At 38.2% G+C, this 25,920-nt stretch overlaps 1 protein-coding gene across 2 annotated transcripts in view; it reads right to left on the bottom strand.

Moving 5' to 3' along the window:
* Positions 1-25,920, bottom strand: part of CAMK4 (calcium/calmodulin dependent protein kinase IV) — an 84,405-nt gene that overhangs the window by 21,889 nt on the left and 36,596 nt on the right. The gene's annotated exons all lie outside the window — the stretch shown is intronic.

The following is a 25,920-nucleotide window of genomic DNA, read 5'->3' as shown; positions in this document are numbered from 1 at the left end:
AGCAGCTGTTTTCTCTGCAAACTTGCTCAGTAGGATCTTTGGATTCATCCTGTAATCTGAATAGGAAAATAAAATTTGGAAGGCAAAGATAACATGTTCATTTGAGAACAAAAACATGTTAGAAAGTATCCTTGAATTTTAATACAGCAGTAGCTCCTAAGAAGCAATTGAATACATGATGAGATGCCACAGTCTGGCTCAGAGTAAAGTAGTTTCTGTGCATTATAACATTCCAAGAGACAGAAAAATGGTCAGGTATTAAGCAATTAAATAGATATATTTGAGTAGAAAGGATGCAGTACATGTCCTGGGCCAACTACAAAATGCTTGGGGTCCCCTGGTGCAGATTTCTTACAAGTTTCAGAACCACTCAGTTGCAAAGTCCCAAAACCCCATTTGAATTGCAAAAGTCCATGCAGTATATGCAAATCCACTCACCATTGAATTCCTGCCTTGTACTACTGGAAAGAAAAATTTCTAAAACATATGGCTGCCACTCATACTGCTATGGACAGAAATAGAAAAATATATAATATACAATATACTGACAGACAAAGAGGGGTAAACTAGTGAGAAAAAAACTGTATTTCTTGTTGATAAAATATTCACACAAAACTCTGAAGTCTTAGAAGATACATGCTTAAGAGTAGAATCACATTATCTTATTCAAAAGTGTCATTTTATTAGCATCTCTCTCAGCTGTGTTCTCACTACCAAAAAACCCCAGTCTCTGTAATATTTATGCAGGAAATGACAAATGGTTGAATATTTACCTAGACAACACAGCTATAATGTGCACTTCAGTTAGCATCTGAGGTGAATTCTTGACTCTGTATCTCATTGTAATTTTAATTCCAGTGATTAAATAATATTAAGGAGGAATACATTGCTGTCCTTGGGCATTGTTTTAGTGACACTGTGCTTTTCACGTGTGTTTTTCTCACAGTGCAATAAGTATTCTTTCTTGACTTTCCCCACAATCCTAAAGTCACAGGATTTGTCATGATGTGGCTTTTAGAGGTCAGTCAAAGACTCTCATCTTACTTCACAGTGAAATACAAGTATTCATTCCAGCTGTTTTATACAGTGAGATAACTAATCACTTATCCAAGGGAAAAACAGCCAACAACATATGGAAGCTGAAGGACTGTATGCTGCTACATCATTTAATGCAGCCACATCTGCATGACTGCAAACAATCACATCCACCCTGAATAAAAATATATCTTCATTCCACCAGACATAACTGTAGCAAAGATGCTCCCACAGCACAGCAGTGCTTGACATGCAGGGGTGATAGTGGACACAGGGAGGGGACCAAAACCATCAGACTGGGGTGGACAGAGAAAGATGTCTGAACTGATTTGTGTTGATGTGCTGCAAATCAGTTTAGCTGCCTCAGTAGGAATGAGAAGGATCGGACATTTCATGATCACTCGATGGAAAACAGACACTTCCAATTCATCTGCACAAAAAATCCTTGACCAAATTTGTGCAGAGGAATGTTCCAGCCAGGTTTGGAGTCTTTTAGGAGGTCCTTTTTAACACATGCCCATAACCCTAAAAACATTTTATGCTGTGAGGCTGAAAACATAGAGATTTTCTTCTCTTTCCAGAAACACTTTTTTGTGGGAGGGAATTTTGGGAAAAACTTTAGGAAAAGCTGTTCATTTTTTCCTCCTTTTTAAGTCTGAAATGAGACTGGCATGTGGGGCTCCTTCTCAGACACAGCAAGAACCATAACTGAGAACATCTGCTAACCACGACTGTGCCTCGTGACTGGCTGATTTTTAAACCAATTTGTATAGAACTTGGAGCGTGAACTGTTTTTTTAAGCTACAAACTTACAAAACCCCAAGTAGGAAATTTTCCCTCCTCTGTCCAGCCCACAATTTGCATAAAACTCACACATGGGGGTGTCCAACAAATGAAAATTGCCTCAATAGCTTAACCCATGCCTTTCAAAGATTGTCACTGTGATAATCTGAGCTCTCTCTCTCATGTGCCCCCATCACAACACCTACACCTACTCCCTCTTCACCACACCTCCCCTTATCTTCCCAGCATCTAATCCAGAATTCCTGCCCAGACATTGTAACTCCTCTGACACCTCTCTGCAGGCCCACATAAATCCTGTCAGTCATGCCCTAAAATCCTCGCTGCTCTTTCCTCTCTCATCCATTGTCTTTCCTGCTTGAACTTCATATTAGGGCTGGAACAAGACATGTGCATGGCGTGTGATTCCTCATGCTACCAGGTCCTTGGTTCAACAAACCTACTGTTGGCAGCTTATATCTTTCATAATAAATCAATTTTTTTTGAGTTTTGTCAATAGGGTCAATAGTTTTGTTGTGAACTAGCAGACAGAAGGGCAACATGGATTAAAAAAAACACCAAAACCAACCCAGTAAGAAACCCCAGTGGTTTTTATGGATACCAACACCCCATTCTTCATGGAAGTACTAGCCAGGCTCATGGATCCCCAGCCCTTTGGGGGGAAAGCCAGATGGCTGGACTTCTGTTAAAGGTGTCTGCATCCAAACAGGCTTGTTAATAAAGGTCTCTAGCAGATGCAGTGACCTGCTGTCCTCCAGCCTGAGTCACCTGCCACTCACTGACAGAGTTTCCTGCTCCACAGCCCCTTGCAACACTCACTCTCAGCACTGCTCACTTAGTTGATACCCTGAGACTGACCTGTTTCCAAATTTTCATCAGTCCCAACAGCTCTGCTCCCCATGTAGCATTACAGCACCTGGTATTGACAGGACTACTACTTGATCTTGTATAAATATGAACAGTATTCTGAGCTAAAATATCTTGGCTTAGAAACAAGTTTAGTTAAATTAGCATCATCCACTTTGTATAACTTATCTCAATTTACATGTGCTATATTTTGATTGCTCTTGCTTTATTTATCATAACTGGTTTTAATAAAAATTATGTTCCTTTGCATAACTTCAAAGACTTTCCCTGTTTCTAGCACAGAGTTTGGCACTGTGCACACCCATTGTAAGACGGGTGCTTCACTATTTATCTGCTATGTCTCTTAATCATTAAGTTCTGTGATCAAATGAGAGGATCTGGGCCCAGGTGTCATGCCGGAGCTCACTTTATGTCTAGGCACTACTGAATTACATAACTTTTCCCACATAAAAGATATGGATAAAACTTGGGAAATACTTTATTTCTATGGCTGGATGTACAGTTTGTAAGTGCTTAGCACTGCCAAACAGTTTAATACAGCATGCACATTAAAATGTGATCATGATGGGGTACTCTCATTGTACCATAAACATTCAGTTTTCATTTTCTTCAGATTTTCAATAGAGAATGCCAGCCAATAAAAAACCACAAAGACCTCTCCAGTAATCTGGGAGAAAAGTTTTATAAAAAAATTGAGTAGCACAGTCCTATCACTCTTTGATAAACTTTGAGATCAGACTCAGAGTGACACCAGGTTATGCTGAGTCTGACATACAGGCCCTTCTCTGCAGGACTTGTTTAAAATGAAAGCAGCCTTCATCTTGGCCTTTATTCCCAGGGTACACAACAGCAGCTCATGATTGAACAATTTTCAAGACATTAACTATGATTGCAACAGACTTTTTTTCTTTTTCTTCCTTTTCTTCTAAGATTTTTTTTCCCCAAAAGATTTCACTCTACTGCATGAAAGTTTCTTTTGTTCTTTGTTTTGCTTTTTAATAATTCAGATACCTATCTAACTTGAAAGATTTTATGACAAAAGGACAAATGCAAACTGCTCAAAACTCTGGCCCTATCCCATAATTTTATTTATGATACCCATTACACAGAACTGTAGAAAAGTAGGATTGTAATGAATCTGAATCATCCATTCCTCTCTATGCTCCTTGGCAGCATCAATTACACCTACAACAGTTGTTTGTTCAATTTATTCTTGCAGACCTCTGCTATTAGAGACTCTACAATTTCCCCAAGCAATTTATTATAGAGCTGTTCTTTCCTGACTGTTACAAAGTACTTCCCTGCAACTCACCTCGATTTTTGACAAGAGCAGATGAAGCCCATTCCTTTGTTTCCTAAGAAGCAGAAAGTAGATTATCTCCTTTTTTTTGCAAGAGCCTTTTGAATACTTGTTACCATGTACACAATCCTTCTCTCTCTAAGACTTTTGTTTAGTCAGTCTTTTCTAGACTTGTGGTCATTCCTGTTTTCTCCTACAGGAAAGTGTCAACTTGCACTAATGTGCTGAAAATGCAAAACAGTATTCCAGTAGTTGTGACCTGACAAACTTTGTAGAATGTATTAATAAATGTATTTGCCATTTTTTTCCAACAAATACCTGTTGGTATACCTGATCCAGTGTAACTTTCAAATCCTTTCTCTTTTTTCCCACTGTCCTTTACTGTACAAAAAGGACACTGAATTTTAACAAAGTTATTTTATTCCTAATCCTACTCTACAACATACTTGCACCTTTCTTCAATTTTATGGTGTACAGAATTTTTATAAGTGGATCTTCTATTCCATCATATGAAGTTACCAACAAAAAAACATTAGAAAAGCAGAGCAAGCAAGGATTCTACTGAACCTCCATGTCTGATCTTCAGATACACTGATACACTCTCTCTCAGCAAAGACAACCAGTCTCTTACCATATCACACAACCTTGACAATATGCTGCTAATTAATTGTAAAACTCTTAGATGAGTCAAGCAGTGAAAGCTTTACTTATGTGAAGTAGGTACAATACTTTCTGCTTCTCCCCCACTAACATGTTTGAAAAAAAATCAGACTGATTTAGCATGGCTTTCTCTGAACAAAATCCTGCCTTGCTGGTGACCTCCATGCCTTTTTATTCCCCAGGTGCCCCGTATTCTTCACTTCATTACTTACTTCAAATTTATGGGGTGAGTGATTTCCTTCCTTCTTCCTTTTGAAGTGAGTACTACATATTTCTGCTTTGCTGTCCAGCCTCCATCAGAAGTGAGTGTTATCTATCAAATCTATTTCAGGCTTAAAAAGCTTGCTCTTGAAAGATTGTACTATGCAGGTCACTGGGCAGAAACAATTTAAAGTATCTAAATTATTTGAATAGACACTGAAACGAATTTTTATCAATCTTTTCTTATTCTAGGCTCATCTTTTACAGTTTAGTCACTGCTATTAAACATGCTAGATATCTGGGTATAGCGGGATGTTTAAAGAAACTAGCAGAAAAAAAAAGACACAAACAGTATTTCCTTCTTCTAGACATCTTTCAACAGGTCTCCCTCACCTGTAGCTCTTCTTATGAGGATGATTGAGTTTGTTACCCTTCTTGTCTCATGCTAGATGCATTCTCATTTTTTACCTTGGCCTTCCTGACTTCAGCCTTTGAGCTCCTGGTGTTATTCAAATTCAGGCGTGATGACCCTGATCTGCTCTCTGCTTCTGCACATGGTTCACTCCAGAATGGGCTCTTCCTGAGCAGTGACCATCAATCAAGGACTGATGATGGAAGACTTCCTTGTACATTAGCAGTGGGGAGAAGCTTGTTGTCTGATGTGGCTGGTGCGGTGGTTTAATTATAGCAATTTTTGTCCAGGATGCTGATAATGTGACAGCCATGATCATGAATACCAGATTCACTCATGTTTTTAAAAAGAAAATTTCCAATCAGTTTCATTGCTTGATAGAATATATTTAGGACTTGCATGTTGAATTTATTACAAAACCAGGACTGTAGGGTTTTGAACCAAAGCCAGCACTGGACATCTCGTGCTATAAATGCAGTCATTACATGCATAAGGAGCTGCAAACAGGGAGTTTTTTTGCTCCCTTTTTAGGAATGTCTAGACTTGTAATTAAGCTCTTTCTGTAGCCTTCACAGAAGCTGCATAAAAGAGTGTCATTGCATAATGAAAGCTACTGCACAGTAATTTGGTTTGATTACAGCCATATACTGTTTGAATAAGGCATGGTTAATTGATGCAGATTTTGCATCAGTTAAGGAGAAATTTAAATAAACTTTTAATACACCAGAAGGATATTGGGGGTAAAAAATCCTGTTTTGTATTCCTAGAAAGGTGAGTTCACCTTTTACAAGTAGGATGGGAAAGCCAATCTCCATCTAAGTGGCGTCTAAAATCATCAGTCAGCACAGAACTTAGAGAATACAGAGAAACACTCAAAGTGTACCACTGAAAATGTACTTGGAATCCTATATTCCATGTTGGTGTAGACTTTGTAAAACAAGGCACATGCGGCTTGGGGGAATCGAGAGGTATCTAAAATGTTATACAATCTCATGCAGGTATTAGCCAATTTGCAATTCACACGTCCAACCACTGCACAGAAGTTGCAGATTGATAAGGGGATATGGTATGTGACCTGGCACTACTCTAGGCTTATCCTAGGGCAAACCAGGAAGCTCTTCTGCATCTCAGTTTCCACAGTTTTGAAACTGTTGAGGCATATAAGCTGCACAGATGTCAGAGTGACAAGTGCAAAGGGAAATGGGGACACATAATAATTTGTTTTTGAAACACTGCTGTCAACACTGAAATCCATGAAAAATTCCACTACTTCAAATTTGTCAGACTTTATTTAAAATACGTATAGTAATACGACAGCCTGTTCCTGTGCTTCCATTTATCCCTTAAGCAGCACATAACTTTAAACACATAACTGTACCTGAAATCCTATATGCTTTGGAAATTTGATAGTTTTATTTGTGCTGATCATGGAAAAGTGCATTTATCTGGCTCCTGCTTACATGGAAGAAACATTATTTGGGGTTAAACTTTTTCTGCACAAAATAAAACACAAGAATGGAAATAATTTTGAAGACACAGGGATTTTTTAAGAGGTCTTGCAGAAGTATATGTTAGAATTCCTGCTTAAAGGGCTTAAAAAAAAAAAAAGAGACATCAAATAAAAACCCACCATCAACGGTAATGTCAGAAACCAGTTCCACAGGCATCAACAAGGCTTCAGTAATTAGAGTGTGAGATCAAGCTACAGCTATACACACATCCTTATTTCTCCTTTGCCATCATTCCCTCTGGTAGTCACATTGGTTTTGGGATTGAATGAACAGGAGACCACTTCACCACTGAAAACAAAACCAATATCAATTTATCTTCTGGATGTATTATTTCAGCAAGTTTTGGAATTCAGTGTCTGGATAACAACAAAGCAGAGATTTAGAAAGGCTGCAAATAATGAAAGCTTCTCCAAACATCTTGCAGAAGTTTGACTCTTTGCACATGTCTTGCTTTTACTGGCTGCTGTGGGAGAGAAGAGTATGCCATTATGTTTGCTACATGAGAAACTGACTGCAAAAATTTTCATAAAATATCAATTAACCTAGTTAGATTAATTTAACTGAACATTGTGTTAGTGGAACAAAGAATATTTGCCTTTGTGGTTAGCATAAGTATGCACTAACACAACCAATTTTATTTATAATTTCGGAGAAGAAATCTGTGTACTATGAAAAAGGATGAAGACATGCATCAGCATAGATGAATAAATCCAAATCTTGCTATTTTTTTTCTGATCTATGTAATTCAGAGTTATGAGATAGGTCAGAAAGAAGGTTTTAAATTAAGTAATGGGGATATATAAAGTTTCAACTGCATTCCCCACAGCTAATTTTCTTTTACATTTGGAAGCATTTTTATCTTTTTGACCAGCCTTTAGGAGAGCAAAGCAGCCTTAGAGATGACGACACCACACCATGTGTGGTGACAGCAAATCATGTTACAGTAATTTCTGTACCATCTGACATATGTAGGAGACAGTAACACACACACCTTCCCACACAATTCCCAAACGAGCAGCCTTTGAGCAGAGAGCAAACTGCCTGCAATGACATGAAATTCTCCTCTGAAACTGTAAGTAGGCCACAGCATCAGTGGCTTTTTCTCACGTCCATCCAGAATAGCCATCCACTTGCAGAATATCTGAATTCGGAGAAGAATTAACACACATTTACCACGTTGCTCATACAACCACTTTGCTTTTTTTCCTTAATTTTGTTGTTTTGGTTTTTGTTGGTTTTGTTTGTTTGTTTGTTTTCTGCATGTCTGGAGTACAGAAAACAAAGATGATGCCATCTTCTTCTGCAATTGCCCAGACACCTCATGCAGGGAAATCTTCCCACTGCACTGGGCAGCTCCCCAGTGCCTGTCCCCTCTCGAGTTGCATATGGAAAAGATGAAGAATATATTTTGTTTTGGGAAGACTCAGTCATTTATGGTGAAATTCAAAAGAACCATTGTAATAGATGCAGAGTGATGCCACAAAATTACAGTGGGCTGAATTTACTGAACAGATGTGACTCAGACCTGCTGAGGTGCACTACATTCCTTTGTGAGGTGCAAAGAAACTCAGGAGAGCTAAACTCCCCCAAAAACAAAACCCTTCTAAAAGCAAAAGCCAAAACCTAGCAGTGCAGTTCTTCCTTGCTACAAGCACCTATTCCCTCTACAGTTTTGTTCAAGTCACAGAAACTCTCTGCTCAACCTACTTCACTTAGCAAAGCTCTAACAACCTACCCTCCACAATGTGCTGAGGTTCCATGGTTTGTAAGAAGTCAGAAGATAAAAAGCATCACAATCACATTACATTCTACCACTTTATGTACTAGAATACTCACTGTCTTCACCACCTTTTACATTATTGACTAGTGATATTATAAACAAAAAAATAAACCCCTAATAGGCAAAATTTTTTAATTAATTTCAAGACATGAAAAATATTTAAATAGCATTAGAAATATAATTATCTTTATGGTCAACCTACAAAAAAGACAACTGCAAAAGCTTTGTAAATACACCAATGTGCCTTTGTAAACTTAAGCAACTACAGAAAATTTGAAAGAAACAAGGAGGAATTTTATAAAATCGAGTTTCTACTTTTTAGCCAATGGCATAAATCTACAGAAAGGCTTTTATCAATCTGCTAATCTTATATAGAACACAAAATTCAGCAAGATCACTGCAATTCTAGCAAATTTTAAAAGCAGGTTCTCTATTCTGAATAAATTATTTAAAAGCAAGTACTATTTTTGCAAGCCAGCAATGTCTTTGGTTTTCCCACTGGGAAATTGAGAAGATACAAATGAAAACCAAGCTAGAATAGATCCAAAGCTGCTGTCAATGATATCTGGTGCTAGCTCAGCTCCCAATAACCTTCATCATCAGAGAGACATTTAGCTAATGGAAAACTTTCTGGCAGCATTAAGTTTCACTGACTACACAGATTCACTAGCCGCATGTTGGGAGTTGGGTTTCTTCCCTTCTCTTTTGTGTTATTTGTTGAATTTTTTCCCATGGAGTTGCTGAGAGGCGCTGATGGCTGGGTGCTCCAGACATGGAGAAGGGGAATTCCTCCGGTTTTTGGGAGTTTCTCTCAGAGGGAATCTGGCCTTTTTTTTAAAAAGGCTAGCACAATTCAGTGGTGTGGATATTGCCTGTAATAAACCAGCTGGCATTGCTGACAGCAAATGACTGTTTTGGTAGGGTCAGACTTTAAATTATTTCATAGGTGAGATTTCAGGGTAATAAACCAAAGAGGATGAAATTTCTCTTGTCCAGCCATGAAACCCTGATTCCAAACTATGCATTTAAAAAATAGTCTATAATTTTTACTGCATCATTTTATCTATGGGATATTTATAATACTGCATTTGAATTATTTTTTATGCATAAATAACACACAGATGTTGTTTTGTGTTAATTACACTGCATTCCTTGAATGGTAAAGTTTGGCCTACATTGGCATCACTTGTTAACCCTAATATTGACCATACATTTAAGTTTCATATTATTAAAAAAATTAGTATTTTTAAACTTTTGTTACAGACTTTTTACAAAATATAGTTTTAAACATCATAGCCCTCAAAGAGTACATGCATGGAAGAGTCTACACTTATTCAACAGATGTGAGCCCTCAGCCTGTACAATACAAAAGCCAACCTTAGTCTTCCAGTTGCCATTACATTAAACCACAGTGGTCTTGTGGGAAACTTAGACTGAGCTCAGCCTCACAGAAGTGTGATACATGCAGTCTCCCATTCTGAAATCAGGAAGGAAAACAAAATTTCTCTCAGCAGCACCATACCTCAGTCGTATCCTTGCTCAAGGTACACCTTGCAGGCTTGGCCTGCCAACTATCCCCAGCTTCCGTATTTTTGCAACACAAAATTTACACTTACAATGAGAAAAAAAAATCTATTATGCTCTAACATGGGCACTCAGTGAAAAAACCCAAACAACTTAACAGACAGTTATTTAGGACCTCAAAATTCATAATTCATAAGGGATTCATAAGGGATCCAGAAGATCCATTTCCATTCCAGATTTTAAAGCCTGAGTTTTTCTTCAAGTGATGACATGAAGAACATATATTTCAAGTAGTACTTTACAAGATACTAACAGTATTTGCAAGGAAGTCGGGTGCTTTTAAAAAATCAAACCTATAACAATTAGCTATGCCTGTAAGAATGTTAACTGGAAGGAGGTACAAAATTTTCATCTGCTAGTAAGAGGAAGAGGTCAGGTTAGCCTGTGGATATCTCTGATATGTAGGTGACTGCTTCTTTTGAAAACCTTCTCAGATGGCACACTAGTATAATAATGAGTTTTCTGTAAAGGATTATTATGTGTTTATGCAGACTCTCAATAGTGGAAGAAAATTTCACATTCTGCTGCGAATCGTGACAACTTCATCAAGGCACTCCATGTTCACTGCTCAGACACCTGGAATTCTGAAATACCACATGCCACACAGAGAAACACCAAATTGTAAACCTGAATCTGCTAACAGCTCCTCTCTTTTCCAGAAAGGCCAGAAACAGATAAAAATGGAATATTTAATTTCTGTCAAACACATACACCTTTCTATGGTTTAGCTGCTCTAGTCCAGAACCTCAGGCAACACTGCCAGTTTTTAAAATACATCATACAATTGTTGCTTTAATATCCAGAAGGCTACAAGTATTTTCCTTTATAAGATTTGTGAATACTGGAAGACACAGAAAGAGATTTGATTTTAAATTATATTTTTGTCACTGAAAGATTTTGAGAAATATGTTTCCAAATATTTTTCCTGGTTTCTATGGGAATCTCTCTTAATTGCTATTATAATGGAGATGTCCATAAGAAACTACAAAAATTAAATTTCTGCTGGTGTGCTCTACTCTTCCCAGCATTCAGAAAATCCTTTAAAAAATACATCCTTTTAGAAACCTTACAAATATGAACAAAACTGTTGTGCTATGTCACATATTCTACAAAGCCATGGAACTGAGAAGAAAGCTTAGTATTTTGACTTTGTGGACAGATTGTATTGCCAATACAAATAAGCCAGCCCTTCCCAAAGTGCAACCTCCAGAGCTGTTTCTCTAAGAGAGTGGTAAACTCATATAATATAAGTGCTTTCCAGGGTGAACAGTGATAAAATATGTCTGAGAACCTGCTGTCACCTCCAGCATCTGTCTCAAGGTCTGTAGTCAGAAAGCAGGAGCCTGAGAGGCAAAAGTATCTCAGGTGTTTTACAGGCCACTGGTAATTTTCAATTAGGACTTAGGGCAAGAAAAAGGATCAGCCACACATGACAAATGGCCAATAATCCCATGAAATCAGTGTAAATATTTCTGTTATCTTCAAAGAAAGCAGTGTGTGTGCTAGTTTAGTGTTTTGCACTGGACTACCACCATAATTCAAGCATCCCTGTACCCTTCACCAGCAGACAGTCACTGCTGTGGCTCTCAAAGGCAGTTGAGGTCTTCTGGTTTAAAACTCTGAGATTAAATGAATCACCAACACTGTCACACGTAATCACTGTGCTCTGATGGTTGGAGATAGGGTGGCAGTACATTTTTCTTTTTGTATTTTAATCTAGGTTTGTGTTTTTGTATCAAGCACTAGAGACTTAAAGATTAACACTGAAGTTAAATTTATTCCCATACTAAAAGGACACAACAGGATAATTAAGAATCTGGTCCACAGATTTTTCCTGTGCACAGATTTTTATTAGCCTAGCAATCAGTATGATATATAAAATGTATTCATTGTCTTAGAGTAACTTCCAGATTGAGGGTATGATTGTATTAAAAATTTGTGTATGGAAAGTCTTTTACTCAAAATATCAGCAAATAAATCTAAAACATGTAATGAGAATCAGGAATGCCAGCTGGCATAAAAAACTTTTTCTCTCACATCTTTGAATCTAAATATAAATCCATATAAACAGGAAAAACCTATTTTGGCATAATTCAATAAACTGCTAAATTCCTATTGATCAGAATGAGAAAACAACCTGTCTTGGGTTGCAATACACAATGCAACTAAATGTATTCTATTCTATCTGTTAAAACTAGAGGGGACAGTGTTCTTTATCTATTTTTTATCCAATCTTTCCTCCAGGAAGATCTCCTCTGTTAATGGGTCATTTAGTCCCAGTGCATGACTGATAAAATTACATCATCACACTGGGAGATGCTCCTGCCAGGGGGAGCAGCCAAGCCTTTCCTACCTGAATAAAAACTGAGATTTGGACCATCAGAGCAGTCCTTTTCCATTGGATTCCAGAGGAAAACCAGACCCTTCTACATTACTACTGGACCTTCAGAGGAAAACTGCACCCTTCTCCAGGATCATTGCTGGAACAAAACCACATCTGTCACTCCAAGAAAACTGTAGCCACCAGCTGTGCTACCAGCATCCTGACCAACAGTTGTATTCTAGCTCTATAGTGTTTTGTTTTACTGTATTTTTATTTTTAATTTTCCGAGTAAAGAACTGTTATTCCTATACCCATATCTTCGCCTGAGAACTCCTTAATTTCAAAATTATGATAATTAAATAGGAGGCAGTTTACATTGTCCATTTTAAGGAAGGCTTCTGCCTTCCTTAAAAATCATCTGTCTTTCAAACCAAGACACAACCTGACTGAAAAATTGTGAAGAGATGATTGAAAATTATATCCCTTCTTAACACAGTGGCTTTCATAATCTCATATATTTATTTTTATGTGTATATATACATATATATATAAACCCCATATTTATGGGGTTTTTTTTTTAATCATAGAGGTTTCTGGCTTGCTATGACATGGATTATAAGTGTGAAATATTATGAAGGAACACAAAAGTAAAAATTCAAAGCCTTTCACAGTTTTGCATGGTATACTTACATAAGAGGAACCTGAGCCCCCTCAGGCATTTCAGGCTTTGGTTGAACAATTCCATAAGACTAAAAAGTGCTAAGAGAAGATAAATCAATGTTAATTTTAGCCTATTTCAGAACATGGGATGCTACTCCTATCCCAGAACCTCCTCTTATCAAACACCTGGACTAGGCTCAATAGCAAATGTGAACATTAACACCAGTGCTGAAGGAGAAAACAAGAGCCTGTCTGTGGACTGTTTACAGGAAAAAAATCCTCCTCTTCAGAAGTTTTGATCAGTAAACTTCATGCAACAGTCACAGATGTGAATATGTCTGGATTTCAGTGAGGTGTCTAACATTAGCTCGTGTCTTATTGGTGTTGCTGATGTTTGCACTGCTGGAAATAAAGACCAGTAGGATAAATGCAAAGTAGACATGAACACAAAGCAAGGAAAGCAGTTGGTGTTGAGAAACCTATTCTGGAAAATGAGGGATCAGTGGAGGAGTGTTGTTTGATGAGACAATGCCAAATTTGCCCTGTTCAGCAATGCAAAGTAGAGGTTGGAAGGAGGATTTATCCATCCTCTACAAGTACATAGCAATAAACACCAGCCAGGGTAGAAGGAACAGGCTTAAGCTAAGACATTCTTGGCACAAAAAAACCAACCAGAAAGTAGGTATGAATATTTTTAGGCCAGCAATAAAAAAAAAAAAAAAAAGGCTCCTCACTGTGAAAGTCACAAGTATTCAGGGCAACCTTCCAGGAGGAGTGTGTGTGGGTCAAACCATGAACTGCTTCTAAGGTGATGCACAGTACAGCTATAAAGAACACTACATGCTATGGTATATTCTTTCTATCCTGTTTATACTAGAAGGTGCTAGGTTGACATGACAAGGTTTTGGAAGCAAGGGGATTATAGGGGTGGCTTCTGTGAGAAGCTGCCAAAAGTTTCTCCCCTGTCCAATGGAGCCAATTCCAGCTGGCTCCAGGACATACCCAAACTGACCATCAGCAACAGGGGCAGCAACTCCGGGATAAGGTATTTAAGAAGGGGAAAAATTTCCCTCACCACATCAACAGCAAGGAGAGAAGTGAGAATATTTTCCTGTTATCACACTGTGATTTAATTGATAATAAATTAAACTAATTTCCCAAAGCTGAGTCTGCTTTGCCTGTAACGGTAGCTGCTGAGTGATCTTCTCCTGCCCTTATCTTAACTCATGAGCTTTTTGTTGTTTTTTCCTCCCCTGCCCATCTGAGGGGAGGGATAGAGCAGGTGGGTATCTGTCATCCAGCCAGGCTCAAGCCCCACATGCAGCTTTTGGAATGGATTTTAGTTGCAGTTTTTGGTGGCTTCTGTGTGTTGTGCTTATTAGCAGAAATAGGATTAGTTGCATAGGGAATCTGACTCCAGATTCCAAATCCTATTTCTTGGGAAAGAGCTGGCTGCAAGCACTCAAGCAGTTGGGCTGGAAGAGGACACAGGCTGAAAGTAACAAGGCCAAAAGAGAAAAAATGAGCCATGAGTACTTTATTTCATTGAGGAACTGGAAATGACAACTACATCCTTAAGTACTGATCTCAACTCAGCGCTTGCCAGGGTGAACATCACACAGAGTGATCCCTGCTCAGCCAAAGCCCCAGGACACAGAACACTGCAAACAACTAAGAAGAGATGACTTTTCTGCCTGCTCAGTGATGCACTGGAAGAGGTTCAGTTGAGGAATGTCTTCTGTCAGGTAAGAACAACTCAAGTTGCTAATGTGTCAGAAGGGAATGATTTCATGGGCTGCTTAGCTCCAGTTCAAGGGGAAATGTGGTGCAGAGAGATCTTGTAGCGCTGAGAGAGTGATGGAAATGAAGGTACTGCTGAAAATTACATATTTCAATCTGTGAGGCTCAGATAAAATTGGCAAACATATGTTTCACTGACACTTTTGCCAAACACCAAAGATAGCACTGCAGACTATGAGGCGAGATTTTACAGTCTTGTCTATGATGAAGTCTGTTTATGTGCATTCTTTTGCTTAGGTTTTTAATGTTTACTTACGTTGATTTTTGGATAATTATCATCCTTCAACTTAGCCCACATAACCCTGCTAATAGATTGCCTATAATCTGTCTTTGCTTCTGTTGCTGCTCTTTTTTTTTTTTTTTTTTTTTAACACTGTTTTCAAGGTACCTTATATTTCTTCTCTCTCCAGTTCTTCATTCCACAGGGCTAAATAGTCAAACTACTGGTATCTTCTTGCTTATTTGAAGATCCATCCCTCTTCTCTATTATCAAACTCTTTGTTTCAGCCTTTCCACCTCCTTCTGCTTAGGTCTCTCATATCTCCTTGCACTGCTTCTCTCACCCAGATACTTCAACATCTGTGTTAAGCACCAGCCTATGTCCACGTTTATGCATCTTCCAGCATCCTGACAGCATGTCCTCTAGTACACACAGCTCTGGTGTTTTTTCCTCACACAGCAAATGTAACCAGTTTCATAAGACCACTCTAGAGATGACCTGCATTGGGTGTTGGCAGGTCCACAGGAATCTGTAAAACACCAGCTTCCCTCAGGTTTCCTGCTACTGGATACCTATACAGAGTTGTTGAGCTCACAGGTGAGGAGTTATCAGCAGGAAATGCAAGAGGAAGGGAGATGCTTAGGTGCATTTGTACACCACAACTGTGCTATGAGTATATCCAGATGCACAGGTTGAACTCGGGGAGTGATGCCATTTTTGCAACAGACAAATGCAGTCCTTGGATGCAGCAGGGCAGATATTGTCATGGAGAGATGTATTGCTGCACAAGACTGTAGTTTAGACCAGATGCCAAAACAGGCTGATGATGCTACCATATGCTGTAACATTTAACTTATACAGTGACACTTTTCTGGACTGGAAAATAAGCAGGGAATTTTGGAGAACATGAGAATTCTCATTTTGCAAAGGAAGATTAATAAGTGAGACACAATATTTTACACATATAAGGTGATACATGTAAAGATGAGGTCTATCTGAGTGATCAGGAGAATTTGTTTAATTTTGAATTATCTTACCTTGAGTGTGGGTGACTGAAATATGAGATTGGAGTTTTCCCAGAACAGGTTGCAACCAGGTTTAGACCTCCCAATTAGAAATCTATTAAGCTTGAAGTCCCTGTTCTTATGAGCTGAGATTAAACAGAGATATGGGCTTATTTGGCTTAATAGTCTGTAACTTAATGTTGCCTGCTCTCGATGGGCCCTGTGGTAATTTTTTTTTCTGTGGAAAAGACCAGTTTTTGCTCATAATTCACATGCATACTGGTACAACTCCATGATAAAATCTTCCAAAACCTGATGAGATAGCTTCAACACAGTGACAGTTTGGATAATTAGGTTTGTCAAAGAGGTTAAGTGCAGTAAATTCATTCTAATGGTGGAAAAGGCAACATTAAGTTACAGACTATCACACACATGGATGACTGTTTTCATACAAATACAGCACATCATACAGGAACTGAACCAAACCAGACATGCTTTCTTTGGAAGAAAGCAAGTGCATTTAACCTGCAACAGTCTGGTGCAAAATTAAGAATGTGCATTTCAGTAACATCATTTCCATGTGGGGCTGTGCATTTGCACCCGGTGTTGCACATCGGGTACATATAAAATTGCACATATAAAATTGAGGGACAACATCCTTAGCTGGGATTTTAAGGCCCAGTTTGGTGACCTGTGACCATCCTGGAACAAGGCAGCAGGCAGCTGGCTGCTCACCACATGGCTGGGGCAGGCAGAGTTTTGAAAGCAAAGGGAAAGATCATGCAATAATATATATTGTGACTGCCAAGAAAGTATCACATTATATCTGCTTTCTGTTGGAATGCCTCTTGTTAAAAAAAATCAAACAAACCAACCAACCAACCAACCAAAAAACAACAATAAAAAACCAAAAAAACAAACAAGCCTCTGAAAAAAGGAAGTAAAATTATTTCAGCTGAGGTTTTATTTGCTTTTATTTTGTTGGTAAAAGAGCATATATGTTTGTACTTCCCTATTCATAGCATATTCCTTCCCTTTGTCTAGCTTGCATGAAATCAGGAAGGAATAATTCTGTAAGTATGATTATTCACTGTGAATTAAACATGAAAAAATGAGTTAATAAAATCTCTAGAAAAAGTGTGATTTTTTTTTTTTTTTTTTTTTTTTTTTTTTTTTTTTTTTAGGGAAAATACTTGCCAAAACCAAAGTATTCTAAAATTCAGCACAGGACCTGACCTGAAATCTACAGGCTAAAGGGCTTCAGTCTTTGGGGCAGCTCTCCATGCTTCAGCCAAAGCCTAGCAGTACACAGCACCTGAGATTATACACACATCTTAGAGACTAAATATACTTTTCTGTAGTGAACATTTAAATATGTGAATCTCAGTCCTTTCCCCAAGACAAGGCACTTCTTTTCAAGAGAAATGCCAAAAATTCTGAACCTTAAAAAAGCAAAAATAACCCCAAATACCAAAAAGAAGCTTTCATTTTGGCAACCAAAAGAAAACTGTATTTTTGTAAATGGCTGAAGGCCACTGTTTATTTTTCCAGCCACATCTGAAGACACCATTTCCTTTGCTGAAAGAACTCCTTCTTCTCGAGGTAAACCCTGGATAAAAAACCTGCTGTTGCAATAGTGGATGACGGCAGAAACACACAGGTTTCTCTTCTCCTTTTCTATCTGAGGCTCCAAGCAGCCCTCCCTAACACGAGCTGGACTGCTGCTGTTTCCAGTGCCTGGACTCTCCTTCTGCACAGGACTAAGCCCCCCCAGACAGACCCTGAAGAGGGCAGTGGGATGCTGCAGAACATCTGCTTAGTGACACCTCATTTTGGCTACAAGGGTGTGCACACCGTTTTTTGTAGAGTGGTGCATTTTCCAGCCTCAGGAAGTATAACCCAGCATAGCCTCAGCTTTTCTTACCCATATTTGATGCTGGGTTCATTCCAGTGTGTCCCTGTTACATCTCACAGCACACCCTTTTTTCTAACAGTCTATTCCTCTTTCTGTTGAAATCAGGTAAGGAAGCTAAATAAAAGCCAAACAGTGTTTTAAATATTTATTTCTAATATTCTTTAGTTGGCTGCATTTATTTTACATACAGAATTCTTTGGTCTGAGCAGACTTGTTTGAAATAAAAAACACAGATGAAGAGTTTCCTAAGTTAATTAAAACCTAAGTTATTTACTTTCAAATGTTGATGCCTCAAGAAAAGAAAACACCCACTAGTGTTATCAGTAATATCTGCACATAAATTAATCTACTTGTTAAACTGAATATACTATCTATCAGAATGAACACTCAACTATTGTTTGTTAGCCATGTTTCCCTGGACACTCCCCCACAATTAACACAAAATGCAAGGAAGCACAGCAAAGGAAGATTAATGACAGATTACAAGGACGAATGTCCATGCCAAGTTCAAAGTGACTTTCCAAATTGTTGAAATACAATGATGCTTCTGAATGGAAATGCAATGGCACTCAGAAATTCATTTCTGCCTAAGTGTAATGTCTATCATATTTATTACTTTGTTTAAAGAATCTTTAAAACTTCTGAGGCTTGAACTGGACACTTAAATGGTTCTCAGTAGTGAGTCTCTCCATTCAAAGTAAATATCACCAGGGCTAGAAGTCGACCAGGGACTGAACCTCCTGAAACTAAATAGAAGGAATGGAAATCAGAAAAAAAAAAAAAAAAGAAAGCTCTAATCTCTCACTTTACAAATTGTCAGCTTCCCCCTATGTTAGAAAGGATGCAAATGATACTTTCCTAGCACAGATATAAAGAAAAGTTGACTTCAGGACTATCTTACCACATTCTCTGACATCCTCTGGTCACTGTACATTATAAATCATTGCTTAGCAGAATCAGCTGTTCATTCTGGTAAGGTCCATATGTCCAAGCCATTACAGAAATAGCAGTCCTTTAATCTAATTATCATGAAATGTTATGTACAATAACCTCCAATATTGCAAATCTTACTTGAATATTTCAATTTTCACATTTGAAAGGAATTTTACACATTTAGGTTTGAAATTCAGAGTAATAAATTTGATTGATAGCAAAATTGATAGCAGATGACAAAACTACAGCATGCCAGATGCTGCAGCTTATTCTCAAATCTTATGTGATCAGCTGCTGTGCAAATTTAAATAACCTTAGGGGCCTATACCTGCATTGGAAGGGAAGAACAACAGGCATAAATCTACATTCAATTTTGTTTCAGCAGAAAACTTTGCATCCAGCTCAGAGCTGGATTCTTGACCTCTCAAGGCTGCAGACATGTTTCTTTGCAAATCTCTACTGCTATGCCAGGCACTGAGAGGAGGGGACCAGACATTCAAGAACTGGAAAGTATTTATGGCCTCCCACCCTTCATCCTTTTGCATGTATTGATCAACCCAAAACCACGAATGCATCTGTCAGGAGGAATCATCAGACAGGAGTAATGACTCAGGAGTTCCCCAGGGTCCCTGACACCCCTAAAACAGTAGTGAAGGATTCTATCTCCCTGTCTCTCTAGGAGTTAACCTCCTTCCTCACATGCAACTTTGAGCTCAGAATACTGACAAAACATGAACTACTTTTTCTTAATCAGAAAAAACTGTGGACTCCCCCGAGTGTTGCAATGGTAACAAAGCAAGATCATGCTGCAGCAGAACAAGAAATGGAGTCAAGAAGGCCAGTGATGAACACGGCTGCAGCCCTGCTGGAAGGGGCACACACCCTGCTGGGTACACAGTACTTTCCATCCAACATCTTTGATGAGTAGGCTCTTGTGGGGTCTTGAGGGTCTCTCATGTTTGAAAGGTTGCCAGGCTCTTTCCATGACTTCTGGCTGCAGATAAGAATTTTTAGAGATCATTTTAGCTGGTCTTTAATGAAGGGCTGTGATGAAAGGTTTTGGTCTTGTGGTAATTGGTGGGAGGTCCAACAGGGAACCTAAGGATCAACATTATTTTTCTGGTGTCATTCCTTCTAATATGTCCAAAGTTGCTTGGAAGGATTTCAGCCAAAGGCCCTTGCTAAGTTTAGAACCTGGTGGACACAGCTCTGAAACAAAACTCAGTTCTCCAAGGTAGATTGTTAGTGTTTGAAAACAAAAGCCCCATGAATTACTTATTTTCTTTTGCTTACCTGTGCCTTGCCATATTAAATAATTTAATTTTCTCTGCCTAGATCACAGACATCAGCTCTGTGATTTTAAGCATGTGAATCAAATTGAAAGCTGACAGAAAGCTATGAACTGGTCCATGACTTTTCATTATTTAGATACATTGGTCTGTATTTCATGGAGAAAGCAAACAATTCTAAGAAACAATAAAGAGAAAAAGTCAGGGAAAATAAAGTCCAGGAAGAACTGTAAGTAAAGTAGTAATACAGTAAGGGATAATTTACTCTGAAGAGCCACATGCCCATTCTGTGTAACATCATATTGAGTACATCAAACCCAAGGAATGACAGCATTTCATGAATCTTTGCTTTCAACACAATAAAGGCTTTCTGGGGAAGACAATGTCATCTGTGTTACAGACCTAAATCCAGCCACCTCTGAAGTTTGTTTTTTGGGGAATCTGGCACAAGCTGGAGCTGTCTTGCACACCTGTGTGGTGGTGGGGACATGGGAGTAGAGGCCACCCTGCCAATGCCAGGGGATTTTGAGACCCCCAAGGAGACCAGGGGTATGCCCTGGGCTCCCACAGTACCTGACTAAATAGGGTATCCTTTGCAGATCCCTCTTCTGAAATTAAGCTTTAGGAAAGTGGCAGCTGGAACAACTCCCTTGATAACACTAGTGACAGCCCAATACAGGAGCTATGCTGCAGTCTCACATTAAAACAACTACAAAACCATGTAGGGCTGGAAATGGTTATTTTATATTCAAGTGACGTACTGGATTTCTGTGACCACACAGGTATTTAAAATCCAGGCATGTCAGATTTTGTCTTTGAGTTGGTTTCTCTGTATGTTACCAGATTTTTCTTCATACTATCTGATTAGAGAATTCAAAGCTTACTAGAGATTGAAGCTTTTCATTTTATTTGTGGATTTATTAATTCAATTTTTGACAGGTTTGCCCTTCTAGACAACCATACGTTCAAAATTACTGCAAGGATTTATGCTTTCACAGAAAACCATATGAATCCTTCAAAATAGTGAGATAACCTCTGATTTGTCAAGAATATTTTGTCTGAAACTATGTTGTTCAGCAAAAAAAACCTGACTTTGGTTCATCTGTTTGATTTACCAATAGGCATGAGAAAAGCAAAATATTTAAATTATAAAATAAATATACCAAATCTGGGTATAGAGTAAATGGAACTACCCTACTGCACCATTTGGAGGATGGGAATTGTGGAAAGTACCAGAGAAAATTAAGCAGCCAGCAGAACAGATCTTTTTAGACCCATCATCAAGGAAATACAAGATGCTCATTCTGTAAACATCTGAATGCCCATGTAGTGCTCAGACTAAAGACTCTTTTATTAAGCATCCTTTCAGATTTCAGGAAGAAAGAACTCTTATTTATGAGAGACATGGAACTGTCAAATTTCTCTTTCCTGAGTTTGTTCAATTATTCATCCTTCCAGACAGTCACAAGTGCAAAGTTATTCCAGGGTGGTTGTATCTGCACAGAAAACCATGTTGAATTTTTTGTTGGCAACAATGTTCCACACCACATATTATTGAATTTTTATGGAATTTTAAATTAAATATTGATTTTTAAATGAAGGACATTGTTTCAACAGATTTTATTGCATGCCTTTTCAAGTTCCTTATAAAAAAAATGCATCCTTGTGTCAAACAGAAAGATATAAGAAATCCAGTGAAGCAGGCACAGTCAGAAGCAAAGAAAAAGAACGATTCACAGCCCTGATAATTTATTATACCTACCTCTACAGTTGTTAGATTTTGTTCACTAAAATATAACTCCTAATTACAATATATTATTGCCATAAAGTATGACAATAATTACAAAATATGATAATATTTTATAGTCAGGAAACCACAATGGTAAAACAAGGTAACTTTAAAACACAAGAAACAAAAAATCATATGTTTACTTCCTGATAGACAGCATGCTGAATTTCTGTTACTGCTGTTCATCAGATGGACTCACCTGAGCAGAGTATTTGGAAAAGCACATTTCAATAATGAAATATACTTGTTTGTTAACACTCCAGGTACTGCCCATCCTTACTATTGCACAAGAACTTATGTCAGAAAATACACCAAAATCCTCACATTCAACACTGTTCACCAAGCAGTCAAATTTATCAGTGTCCAGAAATTGAACTACCACTGACTTGAGCTTCATTCAGGCACAATCTAACACAGCTCCTGAAAAAAGCCTTGATCACCCTGTCTAGGAGACACTCTGTTTCTTATAAATACCCAATCTCATTATTTATAGCTCATGAAGTAAAATCACATACTCAAATCTAATGAAGTGGTTAGTGTGGGGTGGTGGTGCTGATTGCTGAAAATATTGGCTTCAACATTCACCTCTGCTAAGGTTTGCATCTTCCAACACAGAAGTCTGTGTAAAGCTCAGCTGAAAAGAAGAAGTGTGTGAAATTTAACATCTAGGCACTCCTTGGATTTGATGACAGAAACAATAAAAGTGGAGATAAAAGGCTTCAGAAAGCATTCTTCACATGCCAGCAAACAAATGTGACAACATCATGTAAAGCAGTCACTCAAAGACAAAAAAAAAATCAGAAAATAATAAATGAAAAAGGAGAAAACCATATTTATGACAAGTGCCAAAATATCCACAATGCTAACATTTCAGGGTATCAGTTAGGGATCTTGAGGAATTAAAGGAGGAGTCTTGATTCACCTCATGCTATCAAGGTTACAGAAATGGAGCCACCAAACTGAAACAATAACTGATAAATTTTTACATAGTCTGTATATAAAGGATCAGTGTCAGTCAATCTTAGCTTATGACAACTCCTTGGCATGTCAGGAATCTCCCCCAAAAAGGGGGAGAAATTCTCTTACCCTTTTTTCACAGGCATGGGGCTTCTGGTAAGTTTCCATACAACTTAATGAAAAAATTGCAATTTTGCAAACAGTTGTTCTGCTGAGAGGCTGCTATCGTAGTCAGCCTAATACTATGAAATTGGAGGTGCAAAATTGCATAAGGCTGGAATAATACTACTGAGAAAATTTTTGGGAATTGTCTTTCTTTTCACAGGTTCCCTTGTAATGTATTCCTGAAATCAATGTCTCTTTATTCCTTACCACCTTTACTGATGCATTAATAGCAAGACACAAGGAGACAAGCCTGTCCTTGCTTAGTCCTAGAGGCATTGGAAACAGAAAAACACAGTCCTGGGGGGTCTGGATAAATGGTTTTCTTAGGCTCCAGTAGATCTTTCAGGGGATAAAGCAGTGACTTCTACAAAAGTGTTTCTATTTAAATGTAACGTAACCAGATGCCTTCCAGCTCTCAGTGAAATACTGCAATGTGTCCACACCTCTATGATGTTATCAAGGCTGCACAGTTTGCATGAAGGCAGCAGTTACCTGGTAGCACTCCTGCAGTACCAGTGAACAATTCTCCTCCACCTTTACATGCACAGCTCGCTGGTTTTCTACTTTGGTATTTTCTCCTGGGCAGTTCCTGATACCTCCTCAGTCTTCATCAATTCTTCTTGACTCTGTAGCATCCAGCTGCTAATCTTTTACTCTTTCTACAGAGTATGAAAAGATCTCAGGATACTTTAGAAGATTCCCTAGCTCAGAAGCCTTCAGAGCTTTCCCAAGCTCATATAGCAATATGTATTTTTTGGAGATGCAGAGTGTACTGTGTGTCCCATAGGAATAGGTACTTCAGTACCCTATTCCTGTATAACAGTTTGTAAAATACATGCAATAATAATTATTTTAATAAAAGGAATATTAGCAGTTTAAGATCTGAGATAAATGCAGACTTTTTCCTCTGTTTGTGCTTATTAATTGCTAGTGTTGTGCTGGCCAACATACAGAAGAGCAGCATGGGCTTGGCTAAAGACAAGGCTCAGACTCTCACAGAGAGTTTCCTATGCTATTTTCCCTTGAAAGGAGGTGGCCAGGCCATGACCAAACAATGCCTCAAGAATCAGTGAATCAGGCAGATAGACCCAGCCTTTGGACGTGGTCACTCTCTTCACACAGTATTTTCAACAATCCATCTTACAAATGAAGGTGCAGGAAAATTGCCCATCTCCCTAACCTGAATTGGGAAAAGGTAAAATCCTTGGAGTCCCCAATCAGTTCTTAGACAGCAATTCTAATTTCCCTGCAACTATCAGTCTCTTGGACTATGTATCAGCTACTGACCCAAACACAGTATCATTTGGCATGGCATTTGTGGTGTGCTGAGAGTTAAATCAAGTGCTGATTAGTCACTTTCATTGTTACTTCCAAATATTTTCCAAAATTAATACTGAAGTGATGTGTTTCCAAAACAAGAGAAGGACAGCTTACTTAGATGAAAGCATAATATAAAACAGTAACAATTTAGCAAATATGACCCTGACTTTTTGCTGCACTGGACATGAATTGTAAAACAGTAAATCTGCTTGGGACATTTCCTCTGTTAGTGATAACAGCAAATACAATACCCTCATTTCCTCACTGCTGATGGCAGCACTGCTAGGTTCTTTTGACTGTAATTTTTCTTCAATACATGTGCTGCAAGAGGAACCTTGTACTCAGCTGAAAACAGATTTTAATTTTTTTTTTAATAATTCTGAGTCAAGGTACTGATAAATCAGGTTAGTGTGATAATAACTGTTATCATCTTCACAATTTAAATACACCAATTACAGGAAAAAAGTAGCTTAAAATCTGTTTTCAACAAACATGAAAAGCAATCAAACGTAAGCTTGCAAAATAATGAACCTACTCATTAAGAAAACCTTTGCCCTCTAAGCAGATTATCTTAGGTATGGAACCATTACTGAGCATTGCTGCAGAGACAGCACATTTGAAGCACAAATGGAATTCTCTCCCAGGCAGGGGCAGTTTCTTACATAACTTGACAGTTTACCTACTTGCTTATTTGTTCTTAACAGCAGTGTGACAGAACAGTTTCCCAGGACACTGATTAAGCCCCTGTTAAAATGTTGTCACCAAATGGAAGCAAAGGCCAAGACAATTTCCCAGCTTCCATGGAGTCATCTCTGTACACGATGTGTTTAACTACCTCTCCAAGAGGATTCACCTTCAAACCTCAGAAATCTTGAAGAAACAAACATTTCATGCCAAGACTAGACCAAATAAAAACTATTTTTTATTTAATAAAAACTCAACAACAATGCCATAGGATGGACAGATACTGTTATTTCTTACTACAAGTCATTAATTGTATGCCCTGCCTATGGCAATACTCCCAGTTCAGGGATGAATGAATATCACTGATCTGCAAAACATATCCTGATACCCAACCAACCATCAGTCCTTGCCTGCCTTCACTGGATTATAAAATACAATGCAAGCAAACAGTAGATTCTGCCCTTTTCCCATTCCTCCTCTATGTCTGACACTTTACCTTGATATACAGGGTTTATTGTGCATGTGAGGCATGTTTTATTATGGAAGTATTTTTGGAAATATTGCTAGAACCTCTTTATTCTGCAGTCTAATTCCACCACTATTAAAGTAGTGTTTACACTATTTCAAGAGGCTATGACCCTGCAAAAAGAGGAATGGAGAAAGTGGTCCACGCTCTACAACATCATAATCCTTAGCACACTCCTTGTCTT

This window comes from Erithacus rubecula (genome assembly GCF_903797595.1).
Source record: "Erithacus rubecula genome assembly, contig: SUPER_Z_unloc_2, whole genome shotgun sequence".
NCBI classification, from domain to species: domain Eukaryota; kingdom Metazoa; phylum Chordata; class Aves; order Passeriformes; family Muscicapidae; genus Erithacus; species Erithacus rubecula.
Note: the sequence above shows the minus strand (reverse complement) of the source record. Positions and strands in the feature narration are given on the sequence as shown.